Genomic DNA, 25,607 nt, shown 5'->3' on the forward strand with positions numbered 1-25,607 from the left:
TTCTGGAAAATATGACTATGATATGTCTTGGTGGGTTTTGGTTTTGGTTTTTTCTTTTTCCTAATCTGTATGGTGTTCTCTCAGCTTCTTGAATATATATTCTCTCATTCTTCATTATGCCTGGGAAATTTTCTTCTAGTAATTATTCCACAACTTTTTTGGTTCCTTTACTTGCTGCTTCCTATTCTGGAATTCTGATGATGCTCATGTTATTTCTCTTGATGGTGTCCCACATTATTCTTAGGTTTTCTTCTTTTTCCTTCCTTTTATACTCTGCTTTTTGTTCTATCAGATCAGTGGTGATAATTCAATCTTCTATTTTACTGGTTCTTTGTTCCATCTCTTCAACCCTGTTCATGTGACCCTCAGTCATGTTGACAGCATCTGAAACATTGGCCCTCATATTTTGGATTGTGGCTTCTTGTTTTTTCCAGAGCCTCTAATGCCTCATTTGTTTTATCTGCATTGTTTGGATTGTGTTTTTAAGCTCCTCCTGGGTTTTGCTTGTGGTGTCCTATAATTCTTCAAGTTTGTCTTTCACCCATTGAAAATATTCAATCATTTTTCTTTTAAATTCTGTGTCAGAAAGTTTCATCAGACTTTCTGGCTTTAAGAATTCCTTTGATACTGCATCACTTTTTGGGGGGAGATATCTGATATCTTGTTTTGTTCTTGTGTAGGGGGTAAAGTAGCCTGCTTCCTATATGACATTGCTGTGTCATTGCTCCAGAAGAGGGTGGGGCAGCTACCTTGCCAGAGTTTCTCTCAGTTCTATAGAGAAATAGCCTATGGAAGCAGCCGCCTCAGTCAGACAACTGCCTCCGGCTCAGTCAGACAACTGCCTCAGCTAGGTAGCCCTAGGTGCTCTGGGCTAAATGCAGTTGAAGGACTGGACGTGAGGAGACACAGGGTGGAGCAGGGAGACCTGATTGGAAAGCCAAGAAGCCTTGGTTTTCCCTTCAAGAACCATCTCCAGGTAGATCACTCCCTTTGATTGAGCCTAAGTGGTCCCACATGATACAGCCAAACAGCAGTGATCCCACACAAAGTACCTCACGCAAGTTCCAGCGTGGCTCCTCGTGTGCATCAGGAGCGGCATTCTGGGTGTGGGTCGGCAACTATTGGACTGGAGTTCTGGGCTCACACTCACTCCGATTCCAGCTTTCTTGCTCGCTCCAGCACATTGCTCCGTTATCCCCAGCATGATGCTCCTAGGCACGTCTCTCCCTGGTGCATGCATCAGCAGTTCCCTGGCATGTGTGTGGTAACAGTAATCAGCTCCACGGCATGTGCATGGCAACAGCAAGCAGCTCCCCAGTGGGACCTGAGCATCAGCAAGGAACTCCCTAGTGTGTGTGTGGCATCAGCAAACAGCTCCCCAGCACGTCTGTATCCTGTTAAACTTTTCCACTGCTACTGGGATGAGATATCTCATTGTGGTTTGGATTTCTATCTCTCTTATTGTCAGTTTCAATGAACTATGGGGCCTGAGCTTAGCCAAATTGATACTGAAAAATTGACCATCACATGTAGTAAGTCTCAAGAAGTACTGTTTTTTATTCCTGTTTCTGATGCACAGCTAGCTACTTTCAGGACTTTTGTCAATGCAATTATGACCACTCCATTGCTGTTCTTGCTCCCACCACACTGCTTCAGAAGTATCCAAGGGGAGAATGTCTTCCCTTCAGTAAGTTGCCACTCTTTTCAATAATAATTATTTGGAGCTTAGCAAGTCTACAAACCAGCAAGACTAATTATCACCAGTTTGGAGATTCAAATCAATGAGAATGGAGGTGGAGGTGGATAAATGGCAAAGCAGGGGCATTTGTGAGACGGTATAGTTGAATCTTGGCAAATAACCAACTCCAACAAGCAAGTATGGCCCTCACACAGCTGTTAAGGCACCTGAACATACACACTTTCTTCTCCAATGCTTTCTATCCCTCATGCGAAAGCAAATTTCTCCCAACTACTAAACTAAATACAAGATGCTATAATGTGTTTATAAGGGGTGTGGGGGGGAGGATACTCTAGCCCATCGTTCCCACTTTATGCTGAGATTAGATACTTGAGTGACTTATATATCCATCAGTACTATTATACCCCCTAAGGCCCAAGTAGATTAAAAACATTTCCCCACACATTATTTGTTTGTTTTTTTTTTCACAACTCTAAGAATATCACACTACCTAGTAGCCTTCATAGTATCTGCCAGCTTCCTGCTGGGGCTGCTCTACAGTGTTTCATTCACAGTAAAGCATGGGGAGGAGCCTTCACCTACACCCAAGTGCATGAGCACACGCGTGCGTGCGCGCGCACACACACACACACACACACACACCCAGTATAATGTCATAGATCTCATACTTACACCCCAAAGCAGCTTTTCTAAAGCCTTAGAAATTCTTAGACAAAAGATAAAAATCCTCAAAAGTTCCTTTTGTCTGTCTAGGATATGCAAACCACCATCATTAGGACCCTTCAAGCATGTAGTATCACATATATTTGAGGTGAACATTCTCGAGTACAATTTCCCTGTCATTAGTGATAACATGAAGGAAGCCAAAGAGTAGTTAGCTGGGACACACTGTGCAGGTATGTGTGTGTTCACATGTATACACATCAAATCATTAGCCAAAGTTTGCTTCAGTAAAACTCAGAGGTTTATAGAGAATGTTTAAAAACAGAAAATTAGACTCAATTTATGCTGCACTTGAGCGAGTGCTGGTGGTCTACTCCTTAGACAGCTGCACTGCTAACCAAAAGGTCATGCTTTGCTGGTGGTTTGACTCTGAGGGACAAAGATGAGCAATCTTCTCCAATGCGATTCACAGCCTCTGAAAACCTGCTGGAGGGTCAGCCATGGGTTGGATCCAACTTTACTGCAATAACTGATATTGCACTTAAGTGACCAGGAGGAAAACAAAACTATGAAGTCAAGACCCCAGGGATTTTGTAAAAGCAGGAAGTCAAGAGACATCTTGACATCATTGTAGGAGTTGAGGAAACTATCAGTCCACATCATTGATACAAGGCTCTGGGTCACTTTAGACTTAGCTTTCACATTTCTAATTGCATCATTCCGGGTTGTCTTCGTACCTTCCAGCTACTGCACCAATTCGGCACACTGCCTGCACATTTAATCATTCTGTACCTCCCATTTAATCTGAATAAGGACTACAAGGTTTGACCACCCTTTCTGTGTGGTCAGCTGATTTAATGGCACCATCCTGACTACCTTAGACTCTGTTATGTTCTGAGTTTCAGCTAACATCCTCCTTCTAACAAATAAAAATCATGGCTATTGGAAGCAGAATCCCAGCATGATGATTAAGGGCTCAGGCTTTGGGATTGACAGAACTGGACTGGAAGCCTACTTACTAGCCATATGACCTTTGGAAAGTACTTAACTTCTCCAAGTCGCAGTTTCCCCTTCTGAAAAATGAGATAGTAAGGATAAATTATATCATCTATGTGAAGTGCCTTACCTGTAATAAGGATTTAGTAAATGTTGTTGTTGAGTACCTTTGAGTGGTAATTGACCTACAGCTGACCCTCCAGTGGATTTTCAAAGGCTATAAATTTAACAGAAGAAGATTGCCCATCTTTCTCCTGAAGAGCAGCTAGAGGATCTGAACCACATCTCATTGCAGTTGCAGCACAGATTCTTACCACCAGGCCACCAGGGCTCCCTTAGTAAATTACTTATGCTTCGGTGTGATGAAATGATCCAGATGATCTTTATGCAGAATGCTCCTTTCTGTTTCAATATAGAGCATTCCATTTCTATATCCATGAACTAGAAAAACTTCTTGCTTTGCCTTTGGATTTTAATTTAATTTCAGCTGCTATTCTGTTCCCTGAGCTCTCATGGCCTAGTGGTAAGAGGCTGCGCTGCAATCCCAAAGGCACATGATTGGAATCCACTAGTTGCTCTGCATGAGGATGGGTTTCTTCTCATGCAATTTACTGCCTCTGAAAACCTGCTAGAGGTCCAGCTATGAGTCAGTTCTAACTTGATGGCAACCACCACCACCACCACCACCACCACCACCACCACCACATTCTGTTCCCTAAGTCTTCCATAGCTGGGCAAATCAAACCTCAAATTTTTATGACAGTTAAATGCCTGTCCCACGGATATTCTGAGTTGTAGACAGTAAGGTTCTGAGCCTTTGCAGTAACTGTAATGAAAAGGATGCATCGTCTCCTACTAAGGTTACAGGAAATGGGAGCAATGGGTTCCACTAGGAAAAAGAAGTTCAACACAAGATAGCCAAAGTGTTGACTGCACAGAGAACAGAGTGAAAATTACTCAGGCAGACCTTTAAAGAAAGTAAATTTTTAATAAGTACTGGTCAACTTTCCCCTTTACTGACAGCATCCACGTTGAAGATGAAGAGCATAAGCAAGACACTGCATAGGTCCATAGCACTAAAGGGTCTGCTCCCTGAGTGTCTCCTCTTGTGCCAGGCTCCCCTCTTCCTGTGAGGTTAAATAGGTGTCAGCTTTGTTTCCCATTCTCTCTCCTTCAAGTTGATTCCTTCTAGGAGGTAAGAGGATGAGGCCAGGGACACAGAAAGATTGGGACTAATGGCCCTCGGAATAGGGTAAAATGTTTGCTTAGTTTCTCTTGTTCTTTTGGCTTGTTGGATTTCCCCCCCTAAAAAATAATCCCCAGTTGTTAGCTCTTACTACTCTAGTAGCAAGAAGAGGCATGCCAGACAGTGGGAAGGAGATGAAAAGATTAAGACAGCCAGAGTCAGGATCAGAGCCTTGGGCCCAAAGCTTTGCCCACTAGCCCCTACATCCAGTGGAATCAAAGACAATTTGAACTTTTCCTGCTATAACAGCTATTATTTGAGCTTCCCCTGTATCCCTTGGACCTTTCCATGTGTTGTGGCTGACTGCCAACTTCCAGAATCTGCATTACTGTGCAGGAGCTCTTTTTTCCAGAACTATACAACTCTCGGCTGGCTGCATATAAAAACACTAGCAGATTAACACCCTCCCAGAAGTAGTGAGGTGAGCCTCATGAGTAGGTGTGTAAAAGCCCAAGCTTCCTCGCCCCTTGGGTGGGATTATTTCGAAGGGTGGTTTTTGCACCATTTTCTGGCATTTCCCCGTAGATTTAAGTATCACTCTCCCACTGTGGCATCTTGCTTAATATCACACACTTAATATTGACTGCTTTCATTTCCTTTATAACTTCCCCACTCTTTCACAGGTGTTACCAAGAAAACCACTTCCATTTGGATCCATTTCCTGGAGAAATCAAATTAAGACTCCATGATTTTCCACATATCAATAGTGAAAAGAGATGGAATTTTTTTTCCAAGTGTTTCTTCAACTTTGTTTTATAATAATCTGCATATACTATGAACCTTGGGTTCTTAAATCATAGCCTAGTGAATGGAATAGGAGAATAATCATGGATTGCTGTTTGCCATCAAGTCAGAACCTCCAGCAGATTTTCAGAGGCAGTAAATCACATGGGAGGAGATAGTCCATCCACAGGGATTGTAGTGCAGCTTCTTACCATAGTGTAATATACCTAAATAATTTTCTCTTGAGATTTTCACTCTCTTAAATATAAATTCTCCTTTGGTATCCCTTATTCGCTATCCAATTTTCAGATGCATAAGAAGCAATTGAAAATGCTGTGGCTTGTATCAAGCACACCTTTGTGTTTAAACTGATAATTTTCTTTTTAGCAGTTGGGGGAGGGGGCGAGAGTCTTTGACAGCATATTTTCCCAGTCTAACATTGTCTTTTGATTTCTTAGCTGCAACTGTCATGACAGTACATTGTATTCTTGATACTAGATCCAAATAACATTAAATCATTGACAATCCCCATCTTTCCTCCATCTATCATGACGGTCTTTTTTGGTCCAGTGGTGAGGATTTTGGGTTTGGTGTGTGTGTGTTTTTTTTTATATTGAGATATAATCTATGTTATAGATTCAATGACTGTTTCAAGTCTTCTTCACTTCCTGCGAGAAAGATTGGGTCATCTGCATAATGCAAGCTGTCTGATGAGTCTTTCTTCAGTCCTGAGACCACATTCTTCATCACATAGTCCAGCTTCTTAAATTATTTGCTCAGCACACAGATCAAATGAATGCTTTTGTGCTGTGGTGTTGGTGAACAGCACCAAATATTCCAAGGACTGCCAAAAACCAAGTCTGTCTTAGAGGAAGTATAGCCAAAGTGCTGCTTAGCGGCCAGGAGAGTGAAAACTTCTTACATACTTTGGGCATGTTTTCAGGACAGATCAGTCCTTGGAAAAAGGACATCACCTGGGAATGTTGGAAGGTCAGAGAAAGACTGTAAACAAGATTAGATTGACATAGTGACTGTAACAGTGGGATCAAGGTAGAGATTGTGAGCAGATGCAGGATAGGGTAAGATTCAGATCTGTTGTTCATAGGGTTTCTCTGAGTTGTAGTCCACTTGACATCTAACAACAACAACAAATGGAAGTTGACTCACTGCCATCAAGGCAATTCTGACTCATGGCTGTCAAGTTAAGTCCAATTCATAGTGACCCTACCTCAAGTTTCCAAATCTGTAAATCTTTACAGGAAGAGACTACTCATCTTTCTCACATGGAGCAGCTGGTGGATTTGAACCACTGATCTTTCAGTTAGCAAGGTAATGCATATGCACTATTCTACCCTTCCTAAATGCAAGGGATATGGAAAATCATCCTTTTACTGTGACATAAGAATGCTGGAATCAAGGCCATTAGGAAAAGACACTACTGATAACCTTAGATAACCCAAATTAGTATTTAAATGGCTGTTTGGGGAAAAAAGGATAAAGATTTTTGGAATAAGTTGAATCCTTGTAAAAATAAAATAAAAATGGACCAGTATCCTAGCCACATCAACAATAGACAAATGGCAAAATTAACAGCACAAATAATAAAAGCTGCCACTGAGGGAGCTCTGATGGCATAGTCCATAGGGAATGGTGTTGCTAGCCCAAAGACTGAATTTCTCTGGTGGTTCAAAGTCACCAGCAGCTCCTCAGAATAAAGATAAGCAATCTCCACCCATGCTACTTATAGCCTTGGAAGCCCAATTGAGACTATGAGTCAGTTCTGAGTCAAGAGCAATGAGTTTGATGGGGTTTTTGTTTCGGTTTTTTTTTTCTTTTGATCCACTTATTATATGATTATTTAATCACAGGAGCTCTGGTGGTGCCGTAGGCAAAAGGATTTGGCTGCTAACCAACAGTTTTAATCCACCAGCAACTCTGCAGGAAGAAGATGAGGCAGTCTGCTTCTGTAAAGATTTACAACTTCAGGAGCTCTCTATTGTTCTACAGTCTTGGTATGAGTAGACTGTAATGAGTTTTGGTGACCTTACTTTAGTATATACAGTGATAACTTAGTGGTAACTCAAAGCATGTGGTTCAAATCCACCAGCTGCTCCGATGAAAGAAACTTGGGAAATCTCTCATGTGATTTACTGCCTCTGAAAACCTAGTGAAAGGTCAGCTATGAGTCAGTTTCAAACTGATGGTTTTAAAAAGAGTGAGGTCAGCATGAGGATGGCCATATCTGACCTCTACCAACTTCACAAGGGGGAATTGCCTCCATTAACAATATCCACAACACAAAACCAATTCTCATAAGGTTAGCCACATCCCCCATGCTCCCATACCTATTTATACTAATTTTTAATACCAATACCAATCCTACTGCCCTATGGGACCAAAATCCATTGCAACAGGTGCACAGACTTCACAGAAACATACAATTACGGGGTCGATTAGGGAAGTTATAGTTCAGGTTGACAACAGGAGACAATTTCTCAGTGAGGAGAGCTTCTGAAGTGTGCTCACAGACCCCTCAGCCTTCAGCCCTGAGGCTTTTAGCCCAGTGTTACAAACTTCTCTTTGTCCTGCCAATTAAGACATCTGACCCCTAGCCTTACACCAAGCTTGGGCGGAAGCTCTGGATCTGTGGGGCAGCAGTCCCAAGGTCAACTCGGTCTCACATTGGGTTTGTGGTTCACTGCTGCAGCTGCTGCTTCTGTAGGAACCTCTGGCCCTAGAGGACATGTACTGCATTCTATTTCTTCTTCTTGGCTGGTAGTGAGATTCCCAAATGTCTGCCCCTGAATCTACTAAATTTAAACCTGGTGGAATGGTGAAACGAACTAGTCCCCTTGTGGATAGATTGTTGTTGTGTACCGTTGAGCCAGAGCTGACCCATAGCTGACCTTCTGTGGCTTTTCAGAGGCAGTTAATCGCCAGGGAGGAGATTGCTGATCCCTTCTCCCACGGAGCAGTTGGCGGACATCTGTAGATAGATTATTAGTACACTCTATTTGCATGTCCCTGCCTGTCCAAGTGAAAAAGTCAAGGCCAATGGCTTAGGAAAGCCATTTTTAACAATAGACACACTACACCACAATGGAAGGAACTCTGGTGGCCTAGTGGTAAGACGCTGCTCTGCAATTCTGAAGGCACGCAGTTTGAGGCCACCAGCTGCTCCACAGAAGAAGGATGGACAATCTCCTCCAGCGCAATTAACTGCCTCTGAAAACCCACCGGAGGGTCAGCTATGGGTCAGTTCTGATGCTATGGTATGCAGTAACAACACAATGGTACACAACAACAACAATATGTGCTTTATACATTTTATTTTGTTTAGTTCTTCTAATAGCTCTAGAAAAGTATGGGGTTTTATCTCCGTTTTACACATGAGGAAACTAAGGCACAGAAAGCCTCACTAACTCTTCCTGGGTCACACAACTAGTAAGTGGTAGATATCAGATTTGCAATCACATTTTGCTGACTTCTGAGCGTCTATTCTTTCTACTTCACCTCTTAGCTTCTCACTCATCCATTTATCATTCTTGTATTTCACTTTCTTTATATATGCTTATTATTTTTAATAAAGAGCAATTGTTAAATGTTGAAGTAAATGTGACTTCATGTTTAAACTGTGAAATAATTCACACTCATTGTGTATAAATGCATTCAGTTAGGAGAAAAACATTCTTAAATAATGTGTCTGATCTGGGATTCATAACATAGAGCTGTTATATCCATAATGGGTTAACAGCACATCATATGTCTAAGCAGGTCTGTAGATCCCATATACCTGGCTTGTTGACAGAACCAGATCTCTGCCATCTAGATATGGCTTTTTAGTTTCAAATTGTCACATTCTTGTTTGGGAACTTCACAGAAAACATATGGTAGGCTTCCAAACAATGATTATTGTCTTGAACTGAGTCCCAAGTTTTCTTCAGAATGGTTTCCTTGACCCTTCCCTAGGCTGGAAATGGTGATCAACCCAGTCACTAGGATTTAAGGCAATTATTTCTCTTCTTAAGCCAATATAGAGAACCTCTTCCTTGACCTCCCCAGCCCTGGATAACTTTCAAGATGTTCGTGTCTTGAGACTTGATTTCTATGCCCTCGGGTTGGGTTTCTCTTTTCCTCCTTTGCTCCCGGGGACTGACAACAAATCTTCCCTCCTTAGGAGTGCTCCTTGCTTTCCCCTGTCTTTACCTTTGCTCACAGTAGTTCCTCAGAATCCCTTGAATACTACCCTTCCCCCACGCCTTGGTTTCTGCCTGGCTCTTGTCTCAGATTCCTGAACCTTGCCTGAACCAGGTGCAGATGTAATTCCAGCCCCAGTCTCCAGTCCCTGATCTCCAGACCAGCTGGGAGTACTTATTTCAGCCTACTGGGGTCTCCAGCCTTGACCTGGCCCTCCAGATTTGGGGGCTGGCCAGAGCGAGCCTGATAAGGAGGCAGAGAGCCCAAGAGGTCACCACCAGTCTGTCTGTGTCAGCTGGAAGCCTGGTTTCCAACATGTGACTGCAAATATTAGACTTATTTATTCATCCTGGGTTTTTGTGTGTGTGTGAATTCTTTGAACACAGCAGGTTCTCCCCCAAATGATTTCAGGCAGCATGGGAAGAACCCTGCACTCATCAGTCCCGAGTGAAGAAACAAGGCAGGCCTGTAAATAGGATGCTGGCCTTGTCTGTGGCTCCACTGCCTGTAGAGACATGTAGCCCTGAAGCACACCCCCACAGGGACACATGGCCTCGGATGGGAGGTGGGAAGATGGGACATGGATTGTTCCCCTCTAGGTATGGGAATTGATTTGAAAGGGAGCCTAGGCTCTTGGTGAGGGTCCTGTGGATTCCATCAAGGACAGAAATAATGTGATGTGATGAAGGCTCTGCTACATCTGAGGCTTTTTAGAAACATCCATCAGTCAATTGCCCGGAACCATGCCAACCCTCCGCATACATTGTACACAGTCGCCACCACTTTCACTTTCTTTTATTGTCTTAGGAAAATGGAAACCTTTGCATGCACTTCCAGAATATAAAAAAGCCAAGTGCCTCTGTGTTTTGCTTATGGTGCCTTTTCACCCACAGCTGATGCAAGAGAAGGCTGAGACCCCCTTTTTACTGCACTTGCACCTTCTGCTGGAAATGAGAACTCCAGGTGGCTGGGATCCTAAGTTGCCCTGCAAATGCGACAGCCAGGCTCAGCAGAGGGGCTACCTTCCCATTATTGTGCTCTTGCAGGAACACATGTCATCGCTTGTCTGGATGCTTGCTTTTGCTTTCTCTGTAATTACATGACCCTGGCCAGCATCCTCTCCCCTCCTCACCAAACTCTTCAGCTCCATGGCATCCTCATCATGGTCCATACTTCTACCGATACCATTTAAAACGGCCTCTAGAAAACATTTCTCCAAGGAAGAAGAAAACAGCCCGTGGATTTCATCCTTCTTCAACATGCTGCCACTTTTATTCAGTACAGTCCAAGTCCATTTCTTAATACTGCATTCCTCCATTGATTGAGAATGCTGAGGGGTGGAGGCATATGGTCCCTAAAGCATCCTTGCACACAATAGAGGACAACTCTGACTGGATTTGTTGATTTTGCAGCTCTTTCCGGACACCAGTGCCTACAAGACAACCCCTTCCATTTTAAGTAAGTGTGCTTATGAAAGTTTAGATCCCTTTGAATAATCTGAGATGTGTGAAATAAGGTTAGTCACAGGATTTCCTGCCACCAGAGCTCACAAACAAACTTTCCTCACTTCCTCTTTTTGAAAGTTCAATTTAGACTCCCTGATGTAGTAGCTTTTGCTTAGTGGTTAAAGTCTCCACCCTGTTAGCCATGGTTTAAAGGGCTGCCAGACTCAAATGCTCGCTCAGGCACGCGCGCTCTCTCCTCTCCTCTCCCTCTCCCCTTCCTTCTTTTCTTTCTTCTCCTACCTCACTTCTTTCTCTCTCACATTCACAAGAGTTGTTATATCGAAATCATAGCAAGAACTCAGAAAGCTTCCTTTCCTCAAACTTTGACTTCAGCCTCTTTCCTCCTCCTCTACTTATTTCGTCCTCTGTCTTCTGATGACAGGGTTTGTCATCCTCACATGCTAGCTTTTCTCTGTCAATTTCCTCTATCTTCCCAGGGCTTAGGTCTTTATATTGTCATCTCACACTGAGCTCCAAGCTCTAAATTTTTCTTCACTTCCAGCAAATTTTGTCCCTCTCTACCACTTTACCCTGTGCCATCTACATCTCCTCATAAGATAAATTTTCCTATACCACCTTCTTAACGCCCTCCAGGCTTAGCTAAATGCTGAGTTTCTTGAGGACAAGAATTAGAGTTTATTCATATTTGTATCAATGTCAAGAAGACAAACATTCTCAGCACCGGACCAATTGGTAGCATCAAGATGGATGGTGAAGAGATTGAGACTGTTCACAGCTTCAGTTTGCTCGGCTCCACGGTCGACACTCTTGGCACCAGCAGTCAGGAGATAAAAAAACGTATTGCGATGGGAAAGTCTGCTGTTAGGGACCTCTCTAAAGTACTCAATCAAGAGCAACGGTGTCTCTCTGGAGACTAAGGTGCGCCTGATACAGGCCATGGTCTTTGCAATCACTTGTTATGCATCAGAGAGTTGGACAATGACTAGGGAGGACAAAAGGAGAATTGATGCTTTTGAGCTGTGGTGCTGGAGAAGAGCACTGAATGTTCCATGGACTGCCAAGAAAACAAACAGGTTCATCCTGGAGAGGATTAAACCAAGCAACTCCTTGGAAGCAAGGATTCTGGGGCTTCGTCTGACATACTTTGGGCATGTTGCAAGGAAGGACAGGTCTTTGGAGAGGGACATCATGCTTGGGAGGGTGGAGGGACGGCGCAAGAGGGGAAGACCCTCTATGAGATGGATTGATTCAGTGACTGGGGTAATCGGGATGGGTGTGTCAGCAGCAGTGCAATTGGCACAGGATAGAGCAGGGTTTAGGGCTGTTGTACATAGGGTCACTATGAGTCATAAACGACTCAACGGCACATAACAACAACAACAAACATCCCATAGTCAAGCCCCCAAAGTTTTTTAATTAATGGAGACAAAGCTAATGAATCACATCAAATGATACACCTAGCAGATTCGATTAAAATGTCTGTTTCTACAAGGCTATGAAAGCTAGAAATTGCTGGTGGGAATTTCAGGCTCTAAGGCATTGGTTCCATACATTGATATAGCTCAGCTTTCTAAGAAGGTGATGTACTTCGAGATTTCTTTATTCAGAGCCTTATTTTCCCCATTTGAGCTCTGGTGGCCTAGTAGGTGCACTGCCCACAATTCGAATCCACCAGTTGGTCCACAGGAGGAAGATGGGCAGTCTCCTCTCATGCAATTTACAGCCTCTGAAAACCTGCTGGAGGGTCAGCTGTGAGTCGTTCCAACTCGACAACACATAACAGCAAAGTTTCTCCTTTATTTATTTTTTTTTGTTTTTCATTTTTACTGTGATTTTAACAACGGTTTACAGAAAGTTTTCATTCATTCATTATTGCACATTTTCCTCCTTTCCACATCCTTCCCCCTCCTCCAGCCCACCCCACAATACCCCTCTTGTTCCAGATTGTTGTCACATATATAATGCCTAATCATAAATTCCTTTTGGACAGTTCTTCCCCTTATCTGTTCCAATGCAATGTTTATTACCTACCCACTTGTTTCCTATTTTCTTTTTACACCAGACTGTTTGAATTCTCTCTAGCACACCTCTCTTTTCACCTTGTCCATCAAGGATCAGCAAAACAAGAAATTAAGATTTAGAAATAAACTTCCTTGAAACTTACAGAAATTCCACTCTAAGCAAAGTTTCTCTCTTGGACACAATTCGTGTGACTCATTCTGCATGACTTAAGGCCCAGGTGAATTCTACTCAGGATCTGTCTGCTGGCATTCCTTGTTAATCCACAGACTTGTCCTTTGAGTCATGGTGCTGCTGGGTGGTTCACCTTATTTCTTCCTTCCAAGTTCAGATTAGAGTCATTGTCTTTGATTCTCATTCTGCTCTCTAGAGGAGTAAGGCTGTCTCGTGTCTGGACTCCACTTAGAACCCTGTACCTCTTTCTTATAGAATCCAGTTCTATGCAGCCTGCAGCTTTATCACCAAAGCAACATCTTGACTACCTTGCTCTCTATGTTTTTTTGTTGTTGCTTCTTCCTTTTGTTTACCTTTCTGATCTAGTCCATTCGTTCTCTGCACAAAATGTCCTATATTTTTTTGTAATTTCCTGTCTTAAGCAGTTTTGGTCAATGTTACCCATTGTTTGGTATCTAGGAATCACCATTTCTTATCTTGCTTTTTTCCTTTCTTAACTCTTCGGCCAACTAATGACCACTAGTGTATATGTTCCTATCACAGCTTGTCAGTTTTGTTCATTTTCTTAACTATGCCTCAATTAACTCTTCATACTAGACCAACTGGGGATTGATTTCACAGTCTCCCAACCTGAGACCCTGACTAAATAAGCGATTTAAAAACAAGAATTGTCTCTGTGTGCGCATGTGTGTATAGCTCACTTTCTGGTGTCCCACACATCAGTAGGGACAGGGCCAAGGGACCTCTAGTGGCCTGGTGGGTAAGGAGTTACAATACCAACCCAAAGGCAGATGGTTCAATTATACTAGCTGCCCAGAGGGAGAAGGAGGGGTAATATCCTCCTGTGTGATTTACAGCCAATGGAAAACCACCGAAGGATCCTCACAATATTACCAATACTCAATGCAGAGTTGTTGATAGGGTTTTCTTTAATAATATCCTGTGTATGTAGTTTGACAAAGCACATCTGTATTTTAAATGTAATTCTGTTGTACAACAATTTTACCTGGAAAATACTTCAGAACCCACATTTACATTTGAAAAGAACTACTTCCAACTCTCTGTCAGGGTGGATAAGGGCAATGTTCACATTAGCTTCCTTTTTAGTTAACTCTTAGTGAAGAGAAATAGTTCTTTAGGTAGTGATATATTCTCAGAGCAGATGCATGTGAGAAGCCAGAATGCTGTTAAAGTCACATTCCATTTGAGTGTAAGTAGAAATTTGGCAGTGGTGACGTAGGAAAGGCAGTTCTATGGGCAGGACCAAATACTTAGCCCGATTTATTCATACTTTGACTGGTTAAATGAAAATAAGTGTGCTTTATATTCCTCAAGGAAAAGAACGGATGTCAGTGCCCTTAGTGAAGGTATTCCAATATACTGTATCCAGGCCCGGGAGAATGTTGCCTTCCAACACTAGGAGGCACTTCATTTCAGTTTCTAAGTATTTTCCTTGAGTTCGTCTCCTGGGGGATGATATTTCTCCCTAAATAACACGAAACACCTTCACCATTGAAAGCACTTGAGTTTATTAAATCGGATTTACAATGAGTATTGTGACAGTTGCCAGATGGCGAATATTCAATTGCTGTTGGTCCTTCTTAAGTAATCGTGGTTGCTAAAGGAAAGAGTGTCTCCCCAGTTGCAAGCTTTCTTCTGAGCTGCTATCGACTTTCAGTCAGTACCACACAATCTCTCAATTACAAAAGGAATGTCTTATGCTGCTCTTAAGCAATACAAATTGCATAATTCACCGCTTTTCAGTAAGGCTTGGACATAGTGCCTCACTACATGTCATGTACTTGGACATATAGAAGGAAATTAATGTTTAGAGAGTGATGTACCATACAGGTTTTACTCTCGATTATGTTCCAAGTGAGCTCTGACAGCGTGGCCCATGGGGAGTTGAACTGCTAACAAAGGCAGCACCTCTTGGGTAGATTGGATCCGCAAGAAGCTCTGAGGGAAAAAGGATGGGAAATCTTTTCCTGGGTTATTTACAACTTCTGAAAACCCACTGGAGTGTTAGCCATGAGTCAGCTCTGACGCTATGACATGAGTTGAGTTGATGCACCAAACAGGGAGGCACAGTCTGTAGGGAATTGTGCTGCTAACCCAAAGGCAGTTTGAATCTACTAGAGGTGCCAAGGAAGAAAGATGGGAAGTTTCCTCCTGTGTCATTTACAGCCTTGGAAACCCATGCAGGTTCAGCTATGAGTGGGTTCTGAATAGAGGACAATGAGTATATGTTCCAAAAAAAGGAACTCCGGTGGCACAATGGTGAAGAACCTAACTGTAAAAGGCCAACAATTTGAAGCCAACAGCAGCTCTGCAAGATAAAGAAAGATGTGGCACTTTGCTTTAATAAAGATTACAGCCTTGGAAGCCCTATGCAGGCAGTTCCACTCTGTCCTTAAGGGTTGCTATGAGGAAGAATCAACTTGACCAGCACAAAACGTGCTCCAAACACAGTGCTAGGCAATAAAAAAAAATAAATATCTGGGTAATGTGTTAACAGGAAGTCTCCTGGACCTTTAACTCAGAGGCTGGTGGGTCAAATAAATAGGTAAAACTAAAATTAACTATACCTGTTAAAGGTCGTGTTGTTTTGTTTTGCCCCCAAGTCAGAGCTAACTCACAGCTGACCCTCTAGCAGGTTTTTTTCAGAGGCTGTAAATCAAACAAGGAGTGACTGTCCAATATTGCCCAAGACCAATGTTGTAAAAATAGAAAGATATCAAGTAAAACGTGTGTGCGAGTCCAGGGGGAAATGGCGTGGAGGCATAGGCATGAGGATTGGTTGGGATGGAATCACAGGGTTGCACAATTTGGTGGGTGAAAGGAGAGGGTAAAGAAAATGGGAAAGATCCAGTGGGGATCAGAAAAGACAAGGCAATGATAGGCATAGTCCAATGGTGATTAATTTTATAAGACATAATACATGGAATGATTATATGAAACACAATGTAAGCGAAGAATAGTGTGAAACTTTGTGAACTTTGTAATCAAACCAGTAGAAAATAATTGCGTGGAGGTTTTTTTTGTTTGTTTGTTTTAGAAAAAAGAGATTATTGTCTTTCTCCCACACAGCAAATGGTGGACTCAAACTACCTTCCTTGTGGGTATCAATACAACTCTTTACTACTGAGCTTCTAGGTCTAGGTATAGTTTTTGCATGAGCATAATCAAATGTTCTGAGATTCACATTCTTCTCAATGTTAGCCACAATTTGTCGTGCACCACACAGTCCAATGCCTATGCATAGATGATAAAACACAAACAGCATCCTGTACTATAGATACAAACAGTACTCTGCTTTCAGCCAAGATCTGTGTGAAATCAGTAGTCATATCCTTAGTGCCATAGCCTCTTCTAAACCCAGTTTGTACTTCTGACAGTTTTCAGTCAATGTTTTGTTCTAGTTGTTTTTTAATAATCTTCAGCAAAACTTCATCAATAACCTATGTTATGCAAATGATACTTCATGGCTCACTCAAAGGGAGAACTTGAAGCACTTGCTGTAGAAGATCAAAGAATAACCCCTTCCACATGGATTGCATCTCAATGTCAAGAAAGCAAAACATTCTCTCCACCAAACTGATAGGCATTATCATGATAGATGGAGAAAGAATTGAAACTGCCAACTACTTCATCATACTTGGATCCCCTGGTACCTGCAGCAATCAGGAAATCAGGAGATATATTGCATTGGGAAAGTCTTCAGTTAGGGACTTCTCCAAATTATTGAGGAGTAATGATGTCAGTTTGGGGACTAAGGTGCATCAGATTCAGGCCATGGTCTTTCCCATCACTTGCTATGCATCTGAGAGCTAGATAATGAATAAGAATGACTGAAGAAGAATTGATGCCTTTGAGCTGTGGTGTTGAAGAAGAATACTGAATATCCCATGGATAAAGTTGTGTCTCCCATACTGGGGACATGTTGCTAGAAAAGGCTATTCCCATCAAGTTTGGGAAGGTGGAGGGACAGCGAAGGATAGGAAGACCCTCAACCAGATGGATTAACACAGTGACTGTAGCAATGGATTTGAGGATGACCCAGGATAGAATAGGGCTCTGATCTGTTGTTACAGAGTCACTATGAATCATACTATGAATCAATGTTACCTAACAACAACAGCAAGATTTTGCTTGCAAATGATACTAGTAATTTTGTTTGATAATTTCCATATTCTGTTGGATCACCTTTTTTGGGAATGTGAATAAATACAGATCTCTTCTAGTCAGTTGGCCAGGTAGCCGTCCTCCAGATTTCTTAGCACAACCAGGCAAGCACATCCAGGACTTCATCTGTTTGTTGAAATGTATCCATTGATATTCCATCAATTCTTGAGTTTCCCCTCCCAAATCTGTCATAGCAGATTGAACTTCTTCTTCTATTACCATTGGTTCTTGATCATATACTACTTCCTAAAATGATTCAGTGTCAGCCAATTCTTTTTGGTACAGTGACTCTGTGTATTCCTTCCATCTTCTTTTAATGCTTTCTAGATCATTGAAGATTTTGCCCATAGCATCCTTGGACATCACAAATACTTTGGGAGATTGGATTTCTAGATTTTTAGGATTAAGGCCATAGTTTCCTGGGATTATGGTCCCAGGCAAGAGTCATATTGACTGCGGTCCATAGTCAGTTGGCATCGTACAACTCATGAAGCTGTGTTGTACGTCCTATTTTGCTGATTCATGTCTGGGATGTGACGCTCTTCAGAGCAGCCATCTAAGATGTAACTAATGCCATTGAACAATTAATTTGTATTGAAATTGGCCATTAGGAAACTAAACTGTGGTGTAAACCTTCAACAAAAAGTACAATATTTTTTTTTAAATGTTGTTGTTTATTGCCTTGGAGTCGAACAAGACTCATAGAGACCTTATGAACAAAAGGCCTGAAGCCCCTCTACAACTATCGACATTTATCAAAGTTCATAGAGTTTCCAGAGGCACATTATTTAGGAAGTGGATGCCACTCCTGCTTCCAAATAGAAAGAGGAATAAGTCTGATGTTAACAGCCCAAAGTTTGGGTTGAGAGAGGGAATGTTTGTCACATACCAGCTGTTAGGTTTGTGGGCAAATCTTTTTACCCTTAGAGTCTTAGATTCCTCTCTGCAGAAGCCTACATATCTATGACTAACCCAACAGTTCTCTTTTGTGGGAATTCTATGAGATTATGCATGCAGGCATTGCTTTATGTGCTTGAAAGGGGTGTATATAACAAATATTAATCATTATTCCGTTAACTTGGAAACGCACATTGCTCAAATCTAGAAGAACCTTACCATGACCTTGTTCTTTAGGACCATTTTCTGACACTACATCTCTCACAATTAAAGAAAGTGTTGCTTGTGCAGGGCAGGTAGGCAGAAAGGAGTATTCAAGTCATAATGACAAGTCAGGATGACAAGTCCGTCACCCACACGCTCCAGCCCACTCCCCTATGCTGCCAAGCAGGAAATGGCTGTCAGGAGTTATTGTGCAGGTGACAGTTAACAGCCATACTTTTAACATTCCATCAAACCTGGTTCCTTGGCCTGCTTTTAATCACACAGGTAAGGACTTACTGTTTATGTCCTTAAAAAAGGAACAATTGTAACACGGTGATCTGAGATTTGTTTAGACCTGCTAATCAATGTATCCCAAATAAGGGGTGGTGGGAGGGAATGTTCTTAGACCCAGGAAGGACACAAACACAAATGTTTATTTCCTCTGAAGAGCTAATTAAAAATCTATGTAAATGATCATAAACATGACATTGGCATTGGTTATCAGTGATGTCTTGCCTCCAAACTCCTACTTTGAAAAGGAGTGCAAATTTTTCATTTTCCAACATTGTTTTTCTGGAGAAATCTACCTCTTGCTCTCACAGGTTCATCAGAGATTGTAGAGTTTCTGGATAAGTAGGTAACTTCTGCTTCTAGCTTTGTTTCATCTGCCAACCTCTCACAGGGCTGAGTTCGCACGATACACATTGGGTGAGACCTCGCCTTTTCAAAGTATCGCTTTCAACATCTTCATGTATTACTTTCTTATATTATTTCAGGCAGGCTTATTTCTTTCCAGCATCAGAGAAATTTGTTGATACATTTATTTGAAAGTAGCATAAATCTGACTCCACTAAGGCGCTCGTCTAAGCAGCTACTTGAGAACTATCATCACTAGACAATAGATTTCTATATTTCTTTCTAGATGAGAATAGCTAACATTTTCGACCCCTTACTGTGTTCTAGACTAAGTGCTTTCCATGAACTATCTTGTTCAATCCTCAAGACAACCTTATGGTATCGGTACAGTTGTCACGCTATTGGAAAGATGAGCAATCTAAGGCTCAGAGAGATGAATACAGCTTAAGGCTGTACAGGTGGAGAATGGCAGAACTAGAATTTAAACCCAGGTCTGTCTGCTGACACAGTTTGGTTTCATAGTCATTGTGTGGTATTGTCAATATAATGCCATTTCATGTGTTCTTGTTACTGTGGACTCAAAGGAAAACAGAGGAGTTTGTCTACTGGTACTGGTGTGCTTCTCTCTTCTAGGACCAACGCTCCTCATACCTTTGTCCTCTGATGATCTAGGATTCCACCTAAGTCTGTTCTTTGAGATGATAACACTTTGCCATCTATGTTGTTGTTGAAAAGGTATAGCCAGAGTGCTCCTTGGAGGCCAAGAACGGCAAAGCTTCTTCTCTCATACTTTGGACATATTGCTAGGACAGGGTATTCCTTGGAAAAGGATATCACGCTTGGAAAGGTGAGTGTCAGTGTAAGAGAGAGGGACTCTCAACCAGATGGACCGACACAGCTACTGCAGCTACAGACTCAAGTATGTCAGAGAGAATGAAGATAGGGCAGGGGCAGGGTTCAGAGCTGTTGTTTATAGGGTCACTACGACTCATACTTGACTTGATGGCACCTAGCAACAACAACATAAATCTCCTCATTAGAAAAAGAAAATCAGTAAAGAGTCTGGTATCTTCTATAAGGCACCTCATTTAGTTGTTAGGTGGAAAAGATGTGATAAAGTAGGCCATATCCAGGCACTAATGACTGATACTGATTTATTACTTCTTTCAGAGGTATTTCCATAATCAAGCAGACTCCTGCCTAAAACTAGAGTAAATATTTTTTAAAAAATTCTTAAAATTTCAGGTCGAGGGTCTTCTTGGTGTTACCACATACCCAAGTGCAGCTTGCAATATTACCTGTAAGTAAGTTGAGTATTATACTCCCTGTTATTGTTGTTGTTGTTGTGTACCATTGAGTTAGAACTGACCCATAGATTTGCAAAGGCAGTTAACCACACAGGAGGAAATTGCCCATCCTTCTCCCTTGGAGCAGCTGGTGGCCTTGAACGTGTTCCTTCAGGATTGCAACGCAGCTTCTTACCACTAGGCCACCAGGGCTCCCCTTTGATACTCACTACATATCTGTGAATGAGAAAGAATAATCAATATTATGTTTCCTTATTCGTCTGGGAATGTGGAAATGAATAAGTCAAAATATTACGGGATTTATCTAAAGCTGCTTGGTAGTTGTTACCTAAGTTATCAGTAAGGAGCCCTTGTAGCATAGTAGATTAAGTGTTGGAGGCTAACTGAAAGGTTGGCAGTTTGAACCCGCCAGCCAGTCCTCGGGAGAAAGATAAGGTAATCTGCTCCCATTAAGCGTTGCAGCCTTAGGGTCATCAGAAGTCAGAATCAACTTGGCAGCAGGTTTAAGCTACTACTAGATGACACCAGCATTATGAGAATTGTATCTTTATGAAGTTACTTTGGAAAGTGCCATATTGAAGTATCATCCTATCTCTTCATATAGACGATCTACACTAAACAATTATTTGTATATGCATCTATGTAACATGATAGGCAGCTCTGGTGTCCTAAGGATAAGGAGTTGCACTGCCAGCGTAAAGGCAGGTGGTTTGAACCCACCTTCTGCTCCATGGGAGAAAGATGAGGTAATTCTTCCCATGTGATTTAGAACATCTGAAAACTCACTGGAGGGTCAGCTATGAGTTGTTTCCAAATCCACAGCACATCAAAACGTCATATAACATTATGGAGCTACTATGATATGTGAACTTTTAAGGACGGATTGGGATCATGATGTAGACTTTCCATAGTCTCTTCTTCTGAGTCCAGTTGAGACTTAAAATTGTAAAATACTTGGCTGAGGTTAAGCTTGCAACCTCCATACATAAACCAAATGAGGTTAATGTAAACAAACTGAAACAGAACCACTAACTTTGACCTAAGTAATTGCATAAGCTAGACAACTGAATTGTATAACATTAATATATGTCAAAAAATCCTTCAAAATTGCATTCTCTGGAACTAGAATTTTTCTTTTTCGTTAGAAGTACTTAGTCTACAGGTATAAAGGGTATACTTTCTCCCCCTTGTTATTAGGTGACATGGAGTCAACTTCGTCTCATACTGGCCTGACGAACAGCAGATAGGAACCTCGTCCTATCCTGTGCCATCTTCATCATCTCTTCCATGCTCAAAGCCATGTTGTAGCCAACCAGACCCAGATACGAGAATATGAATAAGCTACAGCATGACCCTGGGAGCACGACTCCCTGTGGACCATGCCACCAGAGCTCATTGTGGTGGTTGTTGTGTACCGTAGAGTCAGAACTGACCCATAGCTGTCCGGCAGGTTTTCAGAGGCAGTTAATTGCATAGGAGGAGATTGCCCATCCTTTTCCCACAAAGCATCTGGTGGCCTCAAATCGTGCCTTCAGTATTGCAGCACAACCCCTCACCCACAAGAGCACCCATCTATAGTGACTAATAATACCAGTGAGACACTTGCTACTTAGAATAACCAACAATATAAGCTCTAAAGAGCAGCATTTGCCCAAGGATGAAACCTAGAAGGCAGGAAGTGTAGGATAAAAGGATTAATAGAAATGAGAATCACAGGGAGGAAGTGGGATAGGTGTTATTACATTGTGTGTATGTATTAGTGTTATAAAACAAAATGTGTATGAATGGTTGAATGAAGAAATCAATTTGCTTTGTAACCTTTTATTCAAATCACAGCTTTAAAAAATTATTAGTAATCTGAGTTTAGTAATATATAAAAATGTAGTGTACCATAATGTGTGGGATTTATCCCATGTTTTATTATAACACTAAAAACTATTTTTACAATAGTTTTACTAAAAACTATTTTTTATATTTACTAAACACTATTTTTACTATTTTACTGTTGACTGTATTTTACAGTCAACAAAGATAAACTCACACACACCATTCTACAATCTCAACAATAATAAACATTAACATATAAGGGATGTATAGACTGTCAGGCAATATGAATAGATATTGACAGGTGAGAAAGATTAAACCGGTGACCATGCATAGGTTGGCAGATGATACTTTTACATTCATATTCATGTATGCTGTAACTATATCCATGCATTTATATCAGAGCCAACAGAGGACAAAGCAGTGTAAAGGTCTTATTCATAAGCAAACACTCTGATGGTATGAGTTGCTGGTCCTGGGGCCTTGGGACCAAAGTTTTAGGGGACATCAAGGTCAATAGAATAACACAGTCCACAAAAACAATGTTCTTCATTCTTCTTTAGGTGAGTTGTAACTGAGGTTATACAAAGTTTTCAAGTAACAATTTAAGGCAAGGAGGAATTCGGGCTAGTCCTCTTCAGATAAAGGAAGAATAAAGAAAATAAAATGTATCAAAGCCTTTGAAATAGTTAGTGCAAAGGGTAACAGTGCACTCAAACTTAAACTTCCATGCCCTTGAGACCAGAATAACTAGATAATGGCTGGCTCTGCTCATTGACCACTCTGAAAAGGATCATAGAAGACACTGGATGGAGTGGGCAAAAATATGGGGGGAAAAGATGAAATTAGCGAGCATGATAATTGTTCTTAGGTGCCATCGAGTCTGCTACAATTTATATTTTATCATCCATAAAAAAGTTGCTTTCCAATTTTATTGCATATTAAAAATTAATAAAATATAAATAATAGAGGTTTTTTGAGAAAAGTTAAGACGTAGTTATTGAAAACATTGCAGCAAAATATAGAGGAAATTGATCAATATCGTGTCATAATTAAATTGGTAAAGAGTTCTAGTGTCCTAGTGGTAAGAATCTGTGCTGCAATCCCAAACGCACACAGTTTGAATCAGCCAGCTGCTTCATGGGAGGATAGGCAATCTCCCAATGTGATTATTCCCTCTGAAAACCCTATGGAGGGTCAGCTATGGGTCAGTTCTGACTCGATGATATACAACACCACCACCACCACCACCAATTTAATTGGTGACACAATAATTAAGTGCTTGGCTGCTAACTGAGAAGTTAACAATCTGAACCAACTGAGGGGCTCCACAGAAGAAAGATTTGATGACCTGCTTTAGTAAAATTAAACCTCTCCCCAAAGCCCCCTACTGACATCAAGTCATTTATGACTCAACCCTCCATCAGATTTCAAAAGCGGCAAATATTAAAGGGAGGATACTCCCTCATTATTTTTTCTCACAATAGCAACTCAATACTCAATCTTCCATGGCCCCGGGGCTCCCCTGGGAGAGATTATCACCCAGGAAGTACTGAGGCAGGTGTGGTCTGTTCTAAACATTCTTATCACTTGGAATCAACACCTAACAATATTGCTATGAGTCAGGATCAACAACATCTAAACGATGTTTCCTAGAAGACTAGAATCCTATTATATAATAACACGCAGACATATGTAGAGCTCTAGTGGCCTAATGGTAAGAAGTTTAGCTGCAATCCCAAAGGATAGCTGTTCGAATGCACTAGCTGCTCCATGGGAGAAAGATACACAATCTTCTCTCTTGCAATTTACAGCCTCTGAAAACCCCCAGAAGGGTCAGCGATGGGTTGGTTGCAACTAGACAGCACACAACAATGACAACAGACACATACATGGGAATTTAAAATATTAAGGAGGTGAGGGCCGTGGTCAGCTCTGTATCTTAGAAAGATTACCCTAGTGAAGAAGTTGAGAGTGGATTGTCACAGGACAGAGGTATGGATAAGTGAGATGGAGATGGGAAGAGACACTGATGACAGGAAGGCCAGTTATTAAGACACTCACTACTCCTAATGGCTCAGGCAAGAGATGATGGATTCACGAGATAGAGGTGTAGAATCATCAAGTCTTGCTTGACATTCAGTAAGATGGATGGGCTGGTATAGGGAGCTGGACAGGAAGGAGAAGAAGAAACAGAAAAATCTTCAAATCTCTGAAGTAAGAACTACTAAGAATATACTCTAAAACAAGCCATCACTTTTCTTTCCTATGCACTTTAAAATGTATAGGAATTAAATTCTCTCTTCTCTTCATGGTAATAGGTCAATCAAATTCTTTACTTTCAAATGGTTTTCTTTTCCTTGTGAAGGCAGTGTCAAAGGTCGCAAAGTGGCTTGGCTCTCTGAGTTCCGCTCTGAGAGCCGGGTGGACTGGACAGGTGTGTCTTAAGGATTTGTGCAGAGGTATTAGATCCCAGATGTCAGATTGGGCCCGCCCAGTGGGAACTCACTCGTGGGCATTTGTAGCTGTTTAGCCAATGGGGAATCTGATTCTTGGGCCAAGATATTTGCCAAAAGTTCAAGTTAGAGAAGTAATGCCAAGTACCAGCCCAGACCTAGGGTGAGGCAAAGCGGTAAAAGGGAAAAATAAGTCATGAAGTCAGAAATTGGAACAGAGTAAGAAAGAGTTAGGAACTGCAGCACGAGATAAGCTGAGGTGAATGGTTCAGGATGGAAGCCCTGAATTCTGAAAGCATGAGGGAGGGCTGTTCTCACATAGTGTGGGGCAGGTTAGTGCAGGCAAATGTTTGGTAGCTTAATGGCACTGAACAGGCCCAGACACCCCAAGTGGAATCCCTAAAGCTAAAGTATCTCTGCTTTGAGAGCTTAAGAAATTTGCATTTTTACATTCTCATAATGATAGCAGATTTTCACAGTTGGGCTTCAGTTTCTTCAGTTTCTCAGGGTGTATCCTCGTGTACATGTAAGGCCAAACATTCATTTTGAAAGTCATGGGATGGATGACTTTTAATCCAGAAGTCTAAATCCAAGACTATGTATCTCTTCTCGTTGTCTTGGTTGACTGTTTTCAAAGATAAATCCCGTCATTTATAAACACAGACAGCTTCATTAACTGTGTTTAACAGGTAGAGGGGACAGAATTACTGACAACTGCCAGGCGGTGCCTCAGAGCCTAGCCCTTGGTTTTCAAATGTGCTGTAAGTGCTGTAACTTGAGACAGCCCCAGGAGCACATATTTTACTTCTAGGGAGATGTCTAATTTTGCTCAACTTTCTGTTCGGGCTGCCATAATCTGTGGCATGCTCCTCTCCAAGGGGTTTGTTGCGGTTGTTAAAGAAGTAAAAGAAAAAA

Source organism: Elephantulus edwardii, unplaced genomic scaffold (genome assembly GCF_000299155.1).
Source record: "Elephantulus edwardii isolate Elephantulus edwardi_28Jun2011 unplaced genomic scaffold, EleEdw1.0 scaffold00016, whole genome shotgun sequence".
Taxonomy (NCBI): Eukaryota; Metazoa; Chordata; class Mammalia; order Macroscelidea; family Macroscelididae; genus Elephantulus; species Elephantulus edwardii.